This window comes from Rhododendron vialii, chromosome 9a, assembly GCF_030253575.1.
Source record: "Rhododendron vialii isolate Sample 1 chromosome 9a, ASM3025357v1".
NCBI lineage: Eukaryota > Viridiplantae > Streptophyta > Magnoliopsida > Ericales > Ericaceae > Rhododendron > Rhododendron vialii.
In genome coordinates, this window is record NC_080565.1 from 22118022 (window position 1) to 22129293 (window position 11272).

The 11272-nt window shown below is 42.5% G+C and overlaps 1 pseudogene; it reads left to right on the plus strand.

Annotated features, from left to right (window-relative positions):
• Window positions 1-9215: 9215 nt before the first annotated feature.
• On the plus strand, window positions 9216-9890 carry LOC131301837 (uncharacterized; annotated as a pseudogene).
• Window positions 9891-11272: the final 1382 nt, after the last annotated feature.

Consider the following 11272-nt stretch of genomic DNA (forward strand, 5'->3'; position numbering starts at 1 on the left):
ATCAACTGTTAAAGGCTAAATAACCAGATTATGTGTTTAGAATTAAATAAAGTAAGTACTAATCATATGTCGAACGATTATGGTCCAGTTTCACAATTGGGCAAAGAGGAGTGCCTAACACCTTCCCCTTATTATACTCTTGGCTCCCGTACCCGGAATTTCTGTCTATTTTTCCTAATTTTAACAAACTAGGTGGCGACTCTATTTTTATGATAACTGTTATCGTGTGGCGATGTTCCTAGCCATGGAAATATCCATGATCTTAGTTTAGGAAGTGGAAATCAAACAAGCATGATCTATCTGTATGGCGATACCCCATTTGAAAGGTGTCTACACAGTGAATTCCTCTGCCAGTTGCCTCCATCCCAGTATGGAGTGCGGTCCCAGCTTATGGAACCAAGATAAAGCTACCTTTCCCAAACTTGATGGGAACATCTTGCACATTATTGCATCGTCTCCATCATGCATAAACATGGCTTGCTGATAGTGTTGCACAAGAGCCATGGGGTCCGTATTTGTCTCGTAAAGGTCGAACACGCCGTGCTTCACCCTGCTCGGCAACCTTGCTTCCTGTAGCTTTCTTTCAAAGGGGGAGGCTACTATATTGCTGAGGGCTTTCCGTGCTACTTCTCATGTAGTCATGGTTCTGCCCTCACGTTCCTTTGTCGTGCTGGAACCATTTTTTTTTCAATCGGAACCAGGTCTCTCGTACCTATCCCTATGGTGCTTCCTGGTCCCGTCCTCCTCGAGGGTGGGACTTGGCTTCTACTCCTTTCTTTTCTTGAAGAAGCCCTTTGTCGCTCTGGTGTTCGGCTTTGACTTCTGCTTCTCCGTTTTCGTGGAGAAACTCTCTTTCACCTTAGAGTAAGGCTCCTGCTCCTGCTCATCCTTCTTTGTGAGGGAGCCTTCTTATGCTTGTGGGCAGCATGCCCTTAGAAAGGATTTCGTTCATTTCTAATGTCGGATTCGAGGGAGCACTAAGTGGGATGAGCGCTCGTAATTCAGAGAGTCGCCACTTAAGTTTAAAGGTCCAACACCCAAGGAACCGAATTCGAAACGCTTGTTGCGCTATTTGATTTGAAAAAGTGAAGGCACCAGTCCGTCATAACCATATCTGGGTTCGGGAGCCAGGTCACGAGAGGGGAAGGGTTTTAAGGCACCCCTCTCACCTAATCCGGAGATCCATCTCTACTTAGGCATTTGTGAAAACATTTGCAATTCTATTTGATTAATCAATTCTTTAGTCATTTAGGGGCGGGGAACAGATTAATGGGGATTAAAGTTGTAACATGTTTGCAGGATGTGAATGATAGCATGGATGCAAAAGCAGTTAGTATAGGATGAGAATAGATTCCTGTGGGAATTTAAACAGACCGAAAAGCTGCTGTTTTGGAGTGACGTGCGCAGAAAGAAACCAGCATGCACTGAACAAGTCACTGCATGCTGACTAGACCTACGCGCGACGCTACAAGACCTGCACGCGCTAGTAAACCTAAGCCCACAGCTCTTATTCTCAAACCCTCTGGGCTCTGGAAGGACCAGTGCACACCCAGGACAAACCAAGCAGTTCAGGTAGTTATAATATACAGTTTAAAGGCAAAAAAGCCCTAAAAACTAACAAAGCACCCCATAAATAGTGTGGGAAAAAATAGTGGCCTAAGGCAAAGTTACCGAAGAAAAGACCACTCACTGGTCAAGGACTGACCGACGCACACAGGTTGCGCTCTAGCGCGCTCGTATTGCGCCCCAACGCGCGCTCGTATGAGTCAACTTTTCAGTGTTTGGTTTTGCCCATCCTGGGTTCTGGGACAAGTCCAGAAAGATCCCAGGGGTACTCCATAGCAGCAGATATGCATATTGAATTAAAAGCTAGCAGTTTTAACAAAAGAAAGCAGTAAACTGGTTGTTAGCATGCTTGCAGTGGTGAATATGGAAAGTAAATACATAAAATAGCAAGACACCAATCCCCACGCGGACCTACGCGCACAGCCCCAGAGTGGCGCGCGCGGGAATGGGATCGGCGCGCGTTGGTCCTTACCACTACAATTTTTGAAACCTTGCCAACTTTAGGGCCAGGACTAGTATTGATTACCAGTTTTGACCCTGCCAGCCCCCCTCAAGGATCAGAACAGTAAACAGTAGGCATGCTATACCTAGATTGAGTTTGAAATGTGCTTGAGCTTTGATGTTTGAGGCTTGATTGAGTGGTTGGATGTTTGAGTGATGGAAGTGGAAGAACAAGCTATGTTCTTTTGTGCCTTTGTATCTCTTTAGTTTGCTTTAAAAGAGTACAAAGTGAACCCTTTTGAATCTCTCTTCTTTTTTTTTGAACCTTTCTAATGGATGAACCAAGGGGGGGGGGGTATATATAAGGAGAGAGGTAGAAATGGTATATGAAGGAGATACAACCAACCAAACAAGGGTTGGTTTGGCTTGGTGGCCAAATTTCCTCCTTTGGAAAGATTGGTGGGGGATAGGGGGATGCAAAGACAGGAGTTCAGCCAGTCCACGAGATCTGGCTGAGGGTTACTAGGTGGTTAAGCTTACCAACCCATAAAGGTGATGGGGACAGGTTTTGACCGACGTGCGCGAGAGCCAGTCTGGCGCACGGGGGTTGCGCCCTGGCGCGCATGGGTCAACAGTCAAACTTTGACTGTTGACCACCACCTATTCGGTTGACCTGCGCGCGCGGGTTTGAGACCAGCATGCGCCAGTGAAGGCTTTTGAAGTGGCTCAGGCTAGGTTCAAGGGTTTAAAAGGGTGTCAAACACTCAAAGCTCAAGCACTTATCATCCTCGTGGTGTTCTTGATCCGTTTCATCATCGGGGAATCAAATACCGTAAGTAAACTAATCTGGAAGCCCAGATTTGGGTGTCTACAGTAGCCCCTCTTTGACGGCCCTTGAAGCACCATCAACTTGGTACAAGTAACGTCAAAGATTTCTAGACACCCCTCAAGGCAATCTAGAACAAAGCATACTAGCAAAGTAGACTTGTAAACTTAAGGAACCTGATTGGTGGAATGGACGGGCGGTCCATTGCCAGGGATGGAAGTAGAAGTGGACGAGTGAATCGTCGCTTATTGATCGAATTTGGACAGGACAGGTTGTCACTGCATATTCGATGATTGGACGGATGGATCGTCCCTGATTTGAGATCGGACGGATGGATCGTCGCTGATTGATGATCGGACGGATAGATCGTCGCTGATTGAAAATCGGACGGATAGATCGTCACTACTCGAAATTAAGCTATCCTCGGCACGAAGCATTCCAACAAACACAGGTAGGTCGTGTCAAGTAGGTTGAATTCTGTTTATTGGGAATCAGAGCCAATCTCCTTATCAAAGATCATCCGAGACAAAGTAATAAGACTGCTGGAAGATGCGCTTGAAGTTAGACTAAAATAGAGGTAGTCATTTGGGCAAGGCCAAGGCGGACCCTCCTGGGGAACAATTAGTTGTGGACAGGTGGACCATCGCTGAATGACTGATATGGCAGACCAGCACTGATGATATGGCTGACCATCACTGAATGACTGAGATGGACGATATGGCTGACCGTCGCTGATGATATGGCTGACCATCATTGAATGAAGATGGATGATATGGCTGATCGTCATTGATGATATAACTGACCATCACTGAATGGAGATGGACGATATGGCTAATCGTCGTTGAGTTGGATAGGATCGGCTGTCATTGATTTGTTCCTCAGAAGATTTTATCACATCCTGCTATAAGAACAATGCAGTAGAAAATTTTCGATCGCATCCGTCGGCAAACAAATCGAGGATTAGGGAGATTTCCATTGCCTCCGCTAAACAACGATAACAAAATCATAGGAGATTACATCGCATCCTTCGGCAAACAAATCGAGGATTAGGGAGATTTCCACTGCCTCCGCTAACCAATCAAAATAGCACCGCAGGAGATTTCATTGCATCCTTTGGTTTTTAGAAAGATTGTACCTGCTTCAATTGACATACACAATATGCAAACATGTATACTAACAAAATGCACAAATTGAAAATATAGATCCTAGCTAAGGGCAGCTTCTAGAAGGACAACGACGCCTAAGGACTATCACTGAGCCCAATACTTTACTGCCTTTGCTTCTGAGATACGCACCCAGACAAATAGATGTCGAGCGGTGCCCCAGTTGACATTTAGTAACAGCATTAGGCTTGCGTGCCCATTCTTCGATGCTTGGGCAGACATGCCCCAGAGATGCTTTACTTGGCCTTGGGCCGACGTGCACTTGCTGTGCACGAGATTCCACTACTTGCGGATTACAGATGCTAGGGTAGCAATGCCAAAATTGCATTTTCCAGTTTATTGACATGTAAACCATCCGCTAATATCTAATTTGCATTGACAAGTTAACTGAGTCTATACACAGATATGCGCATATGCACAAACTCGCCTAGCTCAAATGAAAAGGGAAAAAAAAAGCCCTAGGATTCAACACGGACCCTCAGATACATGGAAAATAACGAAATTTTGGGCATTAACGTGCCAAAACTCACAATATCCCCTTAGACATCTGAAACTGACACTTGTGTAAGGTCAAATAGTTGTACAATGACCTTTACAACAGACTAAACTGGGAAAAGCATCCCGAAATGACAATGGATTGAAAAACTGGAAAAATGCCACAAAGACGGACATAAGACACAGAAGATGACTCATATAAGCCCAGACTGAAACCGACACCCCTGTGAAGTCACATTAGGTCCATATGACCTGCACAACATGACAAAACTTGACAAAAGCCCCTTGAACAGGACTCGAAGGCAGTAGCTGACTGCTATCGATTATTGCTCAAATTGAATGCGCGCGTGCAGGTTTGAGACCAATGCGCATTACTTTGAACAAACACGCGTGAACCTCAAACTAGCGCGCGACTATAAGTCTGTTGCAACTGCTCACACTAGACTTCGCTGAATTTAGAACAAACTATGAGCCGTTAGGCCTTGCAAGCATTTCGTTCTGTTTTTGATGCTTAAAATCTTTTAAGGCTTTTGCTTAGCTTTGAAATTGAAGTAGTAGTTTGCATTAAACTTGAAAGACAAAAGGTTTCCCCCCTTCTGCACAGATGAGGCTTATCTCGACCACGGTGATACACCAAAGCCTTGGATCAAATTGATTGAAGTCTTGAATAGAGGCTGCCTACGTATCCCATTTTTGGGAATCAGATCAAGACGAAGTCCAGGCTAAGGTTCACTTGTGTATTTTACCTCACCTTTTACGCTCTAACTTTTACCTAGAACCACCCATTCGGGTCTTCGGTCTAGCGAGCTTTTGAATATTGCCTATTTACTTTTGCCTAGACCTCCTTCATAGGTTTCTGGTCTAGCAGATTGCTCTAACTTTTGATTGAAACTGCCCCCCATTGGGGTTTTCAGCCCAACGAGCTTCTCTAAGGGAAAAGGCTTTTGAATTGATCCATGTTGACCAAGGTATTGAATTTGTCGCCATCGAGGTTGTTGATCTTTGGCCACAGCCCTAGATAAGATGGCTTTGATAATGAAGGATCCAAAGCACTTCGGCTGGAAGTCTCTCGCTTTGGGACATTCTTATGCCTTCTAATTTGTACTTGGCAGAACGCCGTTATTGCTGCTTTGAACATGGTACGAGGCTTGGAGCCTTCTGAGCTTTTGCTTTCTGGCTTGTCATTTGGTAGCAAAGGGGTTCGATGTTCCTTTATCTCGGGGTCAACGTCGGGCGTGTCTTTGTGAGACCATGCCGAGACATCGATGAACTCTTCGAGCCTGTCTAACTGGGCGCAATGCTCCTCTGGGGATAGCGTTGAACCAAATTGAACCATTCAAGGGTCTACCTCTTCTTTCAAGTTTATTTGAAAACTATTATTTCAATTAATAGGCTGAGCATGCCTTTCATCTTCCCGTTTGGCGAGGGAACAGATTTCCTTGGGAATGATCCCATTGAAATCTATCCCTTCGTCATTAGGGTCGACACAGTGTATATGAAAGCCAGCGAAGTACTTAGAAGCAAGATAATGCATTCAAAAGAAAGCCCTTAGGGGTTGCCAAGTACAACAAAAGACTTGAATAGAAGCTACGACATGGAGGGTCAAGAGGCACAAACTCTGACTTAGAGCTAGATTTAGACAACTTGATAGACACTATGTCAGACTCAGACTCAAAAGTGTCAATGCAAAATAGACGCGATTTTGAACATGCAATTTTTAAAAGCTACCCTTAGCTTCCTCACAGAAAGGTGGGATCTAGGGGACATCAGGCCTAAGCGACAGCACTTCGGCTTCCTCAGCTTCTTTGACCAAACCTACTCAGTGCTTTCTTGAACAACGGACCTCAGCCCGTCAGTCCGTTCCATTGTAAGCTCCTCATTATTATCAATCCAGGTGTCAGTAGTGAAGACCTCAATTGCCCAACCTACAGTCATCATGTTGATCTCCGGTTCAAATGGGATGGATACGATTGGTTTGGGTTGGCTTTCTGGGACAATATAATGGCAAGGGTTGAATATGGTGGAGCTTGGGTTGATTTGAGTGGAGTTGATAGATATCTGACCAACTAGAGGGTCAGAATGGTGTTGAGGCAAAGAGTTGGAAATGACGTTGGGCTTTGATGGAACCTGAACCGAGCCATTATCGATGAGATCTTAAATCTCACGTCGAAGATGATAGCATGCATCAGTAGGATGGCCAGGCATTTGGTGGATGCACAGAAGAGATTAGGCTTGTAACTAGAAGGTAGCACTTTTGGTGGGGGAATTGGGGTCAAAGGTTTGAGATGCCCAGATTTGACGAGCTTTTCCATCACTGCGGATAGAGGCGCCTCGAAGATAGAGAAACTCAGAGGTTGGGTTCGGGCCCGGTAGCTTTGGGCGTTTTAAACCTGATTAACATTGGCAGCACGATTGGAGTAGGAAGCCGAAGCATCACTCCTACTTGTAGCTGTATCAGAGTAGTTGTTGTTACCGAACAACGCGCTACTATTTCCAGAGTAGGGCTGCGGCTTTGCTTTCTGTGAGAAGGACTCTCCCTTAGGCAGAATTCCACTCTGTAGTGCATCTTCATTGGCCAAACCAGACTCAAAAAAAATCTCAAAGTTTGCAGATGCTTGAACCTGTTAGTAATTTATTTTAATCAACGGGTATCTGTAATCTTAACGTGGGGAGATTAATAAGTATTTAATATCATGGAGCTCGTATAATTGAGATAAGGACGGGAGTGCAATTATAATTCTGTAGTGGGGTGAATTATAATTAGTGAAATAAGAAATAGAATCCTGGTGGGATTAAGTTCTCTTATTTACACTGGGAGCCCAGACTTATTACTCCTTAGGTCCCTATCGTAGCCCTATATATACACGTTATGCTCTCTAGGTCAGATGTATGTTTTTCTATTATTCAGTAAATAGAGGCAGGCTTAAAGAGAGCAAACAGATCACGAAAGAGTCCACACTTGGTTCGTGTTCTAGACGTGCAGGGAATACGATAGAAGATCGTAAGGTACGGTCGAGCAGTATTCGTGGTTTATAGCAAGACGTGCTATAACAAGTTCAACCAGCGTTCGTGTCGCAGGGAGTTCAGGTAGAACCCTAATTCTGCTTTATAGGGTTTTACAATTTTTGTTGTCTAATCTGTACGCGTCATTACTGGGTCTTGGGGATTCAGTTTCCCAATAGTGGTATCAGAGCGGGCTGTAATCACGCGTATGGATTAAACAGGCCATGTTGTCCGTAGGTTATAGAGGGTAGAACATAGAACTGTGCTAACCCTTGTTTTTGCAGCGTTCTTACCCAGCTATTATGGTCACATGATTTTTATTGGTTTTATGTGATTGGATCCCACGATAATTTTTTCATGGTTATTGTTGTTTATTGGGTACCACGATTATTTTTTGTGGTTGTAATAATTAACGTAGCATGTGTTATTTATTGGGTGCCACGATTATTTTTCGTAGTTGTAATAATTAACGTAGCATGTGAACTCCAATGGAGGCATAAGATCGATATTTGTATGTTTCTTCGATTGTAATAGCATTCGACGTTTATTCGGAGATCGAAGATGGTAGATACAAAAGATTCAAGTTATTTTGCGCGCAACAACTTTTTTTCCAGATTCGTAGAGTCTGATAGCAGGGCTATTTCGACCCAGTAAACATTGGAATCAGAAAATCTGTTCTTCACAAAAGTTGTAGATAATTGAATTTTGAATGCAACCCAATTTGAATCACTTCAATTGGAGGTCAGATGAAGAAGATATGACCAAAATACTGAAGGCTGTACAGTTTACGCGGGAATATGTTAAATCCGAAATTTCTTGCCTAAGCACGGTTGGATTTTGGTTTTCTTGATTGATTCAAACTATCTAAGTCTTCTACACAAGTATAGCCGAAGGATTTCAAGTTTGGAAGGACTCCTTATTGCTTAAGGATTTCAAGTTTGGAAGGATTCCTTGTTGCTCAAGGATTGCATCTTTGACCATAATAGTTGGGATACATATTTTATTATGTTTCCTAATTTATGTTTATGCATGTTTCTATGATTGTTTGCATATGTGATAGTTTACCATATTGGGACAACATGGTAATATATGGCTTTTGACCTAGATCACGTTTTTTGCAAACTTAAAAATTTTGATAACCCTCACAAATTTTTTTTTAAATAACTAAGTGAGAGAGGGAGTTTATTTTTATAAATCTCACGGTCTCCATTACTAGTATGTAGATGATGTAATTAATTTTGTGTGATGGTTTTAGAACCTTCCCCCCCATCGGGCAAAATTAATTATGGCCTTATCGGTACAGACTTCCTTAAAAGATAGGTCTATGATGATTGTTGTGTGAATTACTACACCATCTGAGGTAATTCATAACGGAACAATTGGTCATGGGGCTAGGTAATGGTATACACTTAGCTGTAAATAATAGTATCCTCATCATCTGAGTCACTATTATTATTTATAGGACCGAAGTTATATTGGCTATTTAATTTTGCTTGGCACGGTATAGTGTCTAGATCGATAGTAAAATTAAAAGGTTGTGCCTATCTACACGAATGATAAAGAGTAGAGACTTCCCATCGAGGCATGCTCTTAACAGTGTGTAGGGTTGCCAATGTTTTTCTTTTAACATGTGGTAGAGGGAACCAATATTAAAATGAAATTCAAAATTTTTATTGCCCTTCATAATTGATTATTATGTTATTTGATTCTCATATTCAAAAATGGGCTCTTTCAATCCACTTACCATTATTCTCAAAGAAAATAAACTTACTGGACCAAACTATGTTGACTGGAAAAGAAACTTGAATATTGTGTTAACTGCTGAGGGCCACAAATATGTGCTATCTACGGCGTGCCCTCCTATACCTGAAGAAAATGCCACAGAATAAGAAGCAAAACCTTATAAAGATTGGGTTAAGGCTGATGAGATGGCGCGGTGTTATATTTTGGCTTCTATGTCGAATATATTGCAACATCAGCATCAAGCTATGGAAACTGCTTCTGATATGATGTTGAACCTCAAAGAAATGTTTGGGGATCAAAAACGGGCAGCAAGGCTATTTGCTATGAAAGAATTGGTGAGCATCACCCATGTTGAAGGGACCCCGATTAGGGATCATGTTCTAAAGATGATAGCTCTTCTTAATGAACTAGAGATCCTTGGAGCTGAAATTGATGGGGGAACCCAGATCGATTTCGTTCTTAACTCACTGCAGTCTGAGAGTTTTAAGCAGTTTCGCCTGACTTATTCTATAAACAAAATGCATTTATCTTTGGCGGAACTTCTTAAGAAACTCCAAGCAGCTGAGGGTTTTTTGGTTGGGAAGAAACCACCATCATTGCTAGTGGCAGAGAAGGCTTCTACCTCTAAGCCGAAAGGCAAGAAGAAGCAGAATAAGTCTCAGAAAAAGGTTGTGGAGGCAGTTCATGCGCCTCAAGGTGGAGTGAAAAAGCCTACGGGCAAGTGTTTTCACTGCAAGCAAAAAGGACACTAGAAGAAGGAATGTCCGATTTTTCTCAATAAAGTGAACAAACAAGGTAAATCTTTTTCACTAGTTGTTGAATCATGTTTAGCGGTGTTATCTACCAGTACCTGGTGTGTAGATACGGGAGCCATTAATCATGTTTGCAATTCATTGCAGGGGTTCCAGGAAACCAGAAGACTCAGTGATGGGGAGATTTATCTACATATGGGAATGCTACGAGAGTGGCAGCAGTTGCAGTAGGAAATGTTTTTTAAAATTTTAATAGTAATAGGAGTTTAATTTTGAGAGATTGCCTTTATGTTCCTACTGTTAGAAGAAATTTGGTTTCAGTTTCTAAGTTAATAAAGGATGGATATTTGGTTTATTTTAGTGACTCTGTGGTTATTAAGTTAAATAAACGTTTTATCTGTTCTGGTTCATTGGTGGATGATCTCTACATTATAAATCCTATATTTCCTACAGTGCAACTGCATGAATTGAATAACACTAATAATTTACCATGTAAGAGAAAAGAGCCTTCGAAATTGAACCAAACGTATCTTTGGCACTTACGTCTTGGTCATATTAATCTGAATAGGATTTCTAGACTGGTTAGAGATGGACCTTTAGGTTCATTAGAAGTTAAGGAACTTCCAGTCTGTGAATCCTGTTTGGAAGGTAAGATGACCAAAAGGCCTTTTTCCAGCAAAAGGATATAGAGCCACAGAGCCGTTGGAATTGGTTCACTCTGATCTGTGTGGGCCTATGAATGTCCAAGCTAGAGGTGGTTTTGAGTACTTTGTCACTTTTATTGATGATTACTCAAGGTATGGATACATTTATTTGATGCGCCGTAAGTCCGAATGCTTTGAGAAATTCAGGAAGTATAGGGCAGAAACGGAAAAGCGTTTGGATAAATATCTCAAGACACTACGATTTGATCGTGGTGGTGAATACCTCTTGGGAGAGTTTAGGGACTACTTGTCAGCTGAAGGGACTACATCCCAGTTGTCAGCTCCAGGTATGCCACAACAAAATAGTGTAGCAGAGAGAAGGAATAGGACTCTTATGGATATGGTAAGATCAATGATGAGTTATTCAGATTTACCAATTTCGTTTTGGGGACATGCACTAGAAACAGCAGCGTATATTCTTAACTTGGTACCATCTAAGTCAGTACCATCTACACCCACAGAACTATGGACTGGGCGCAAACCTAGTCTTCAGCATGTTCGGGTTTGGGGTAGTCTAGCACATGTGCTGAATGGGAACGCAGATAAATTGGAATCGAGGACAGAAGTTTGCTTGTTTGT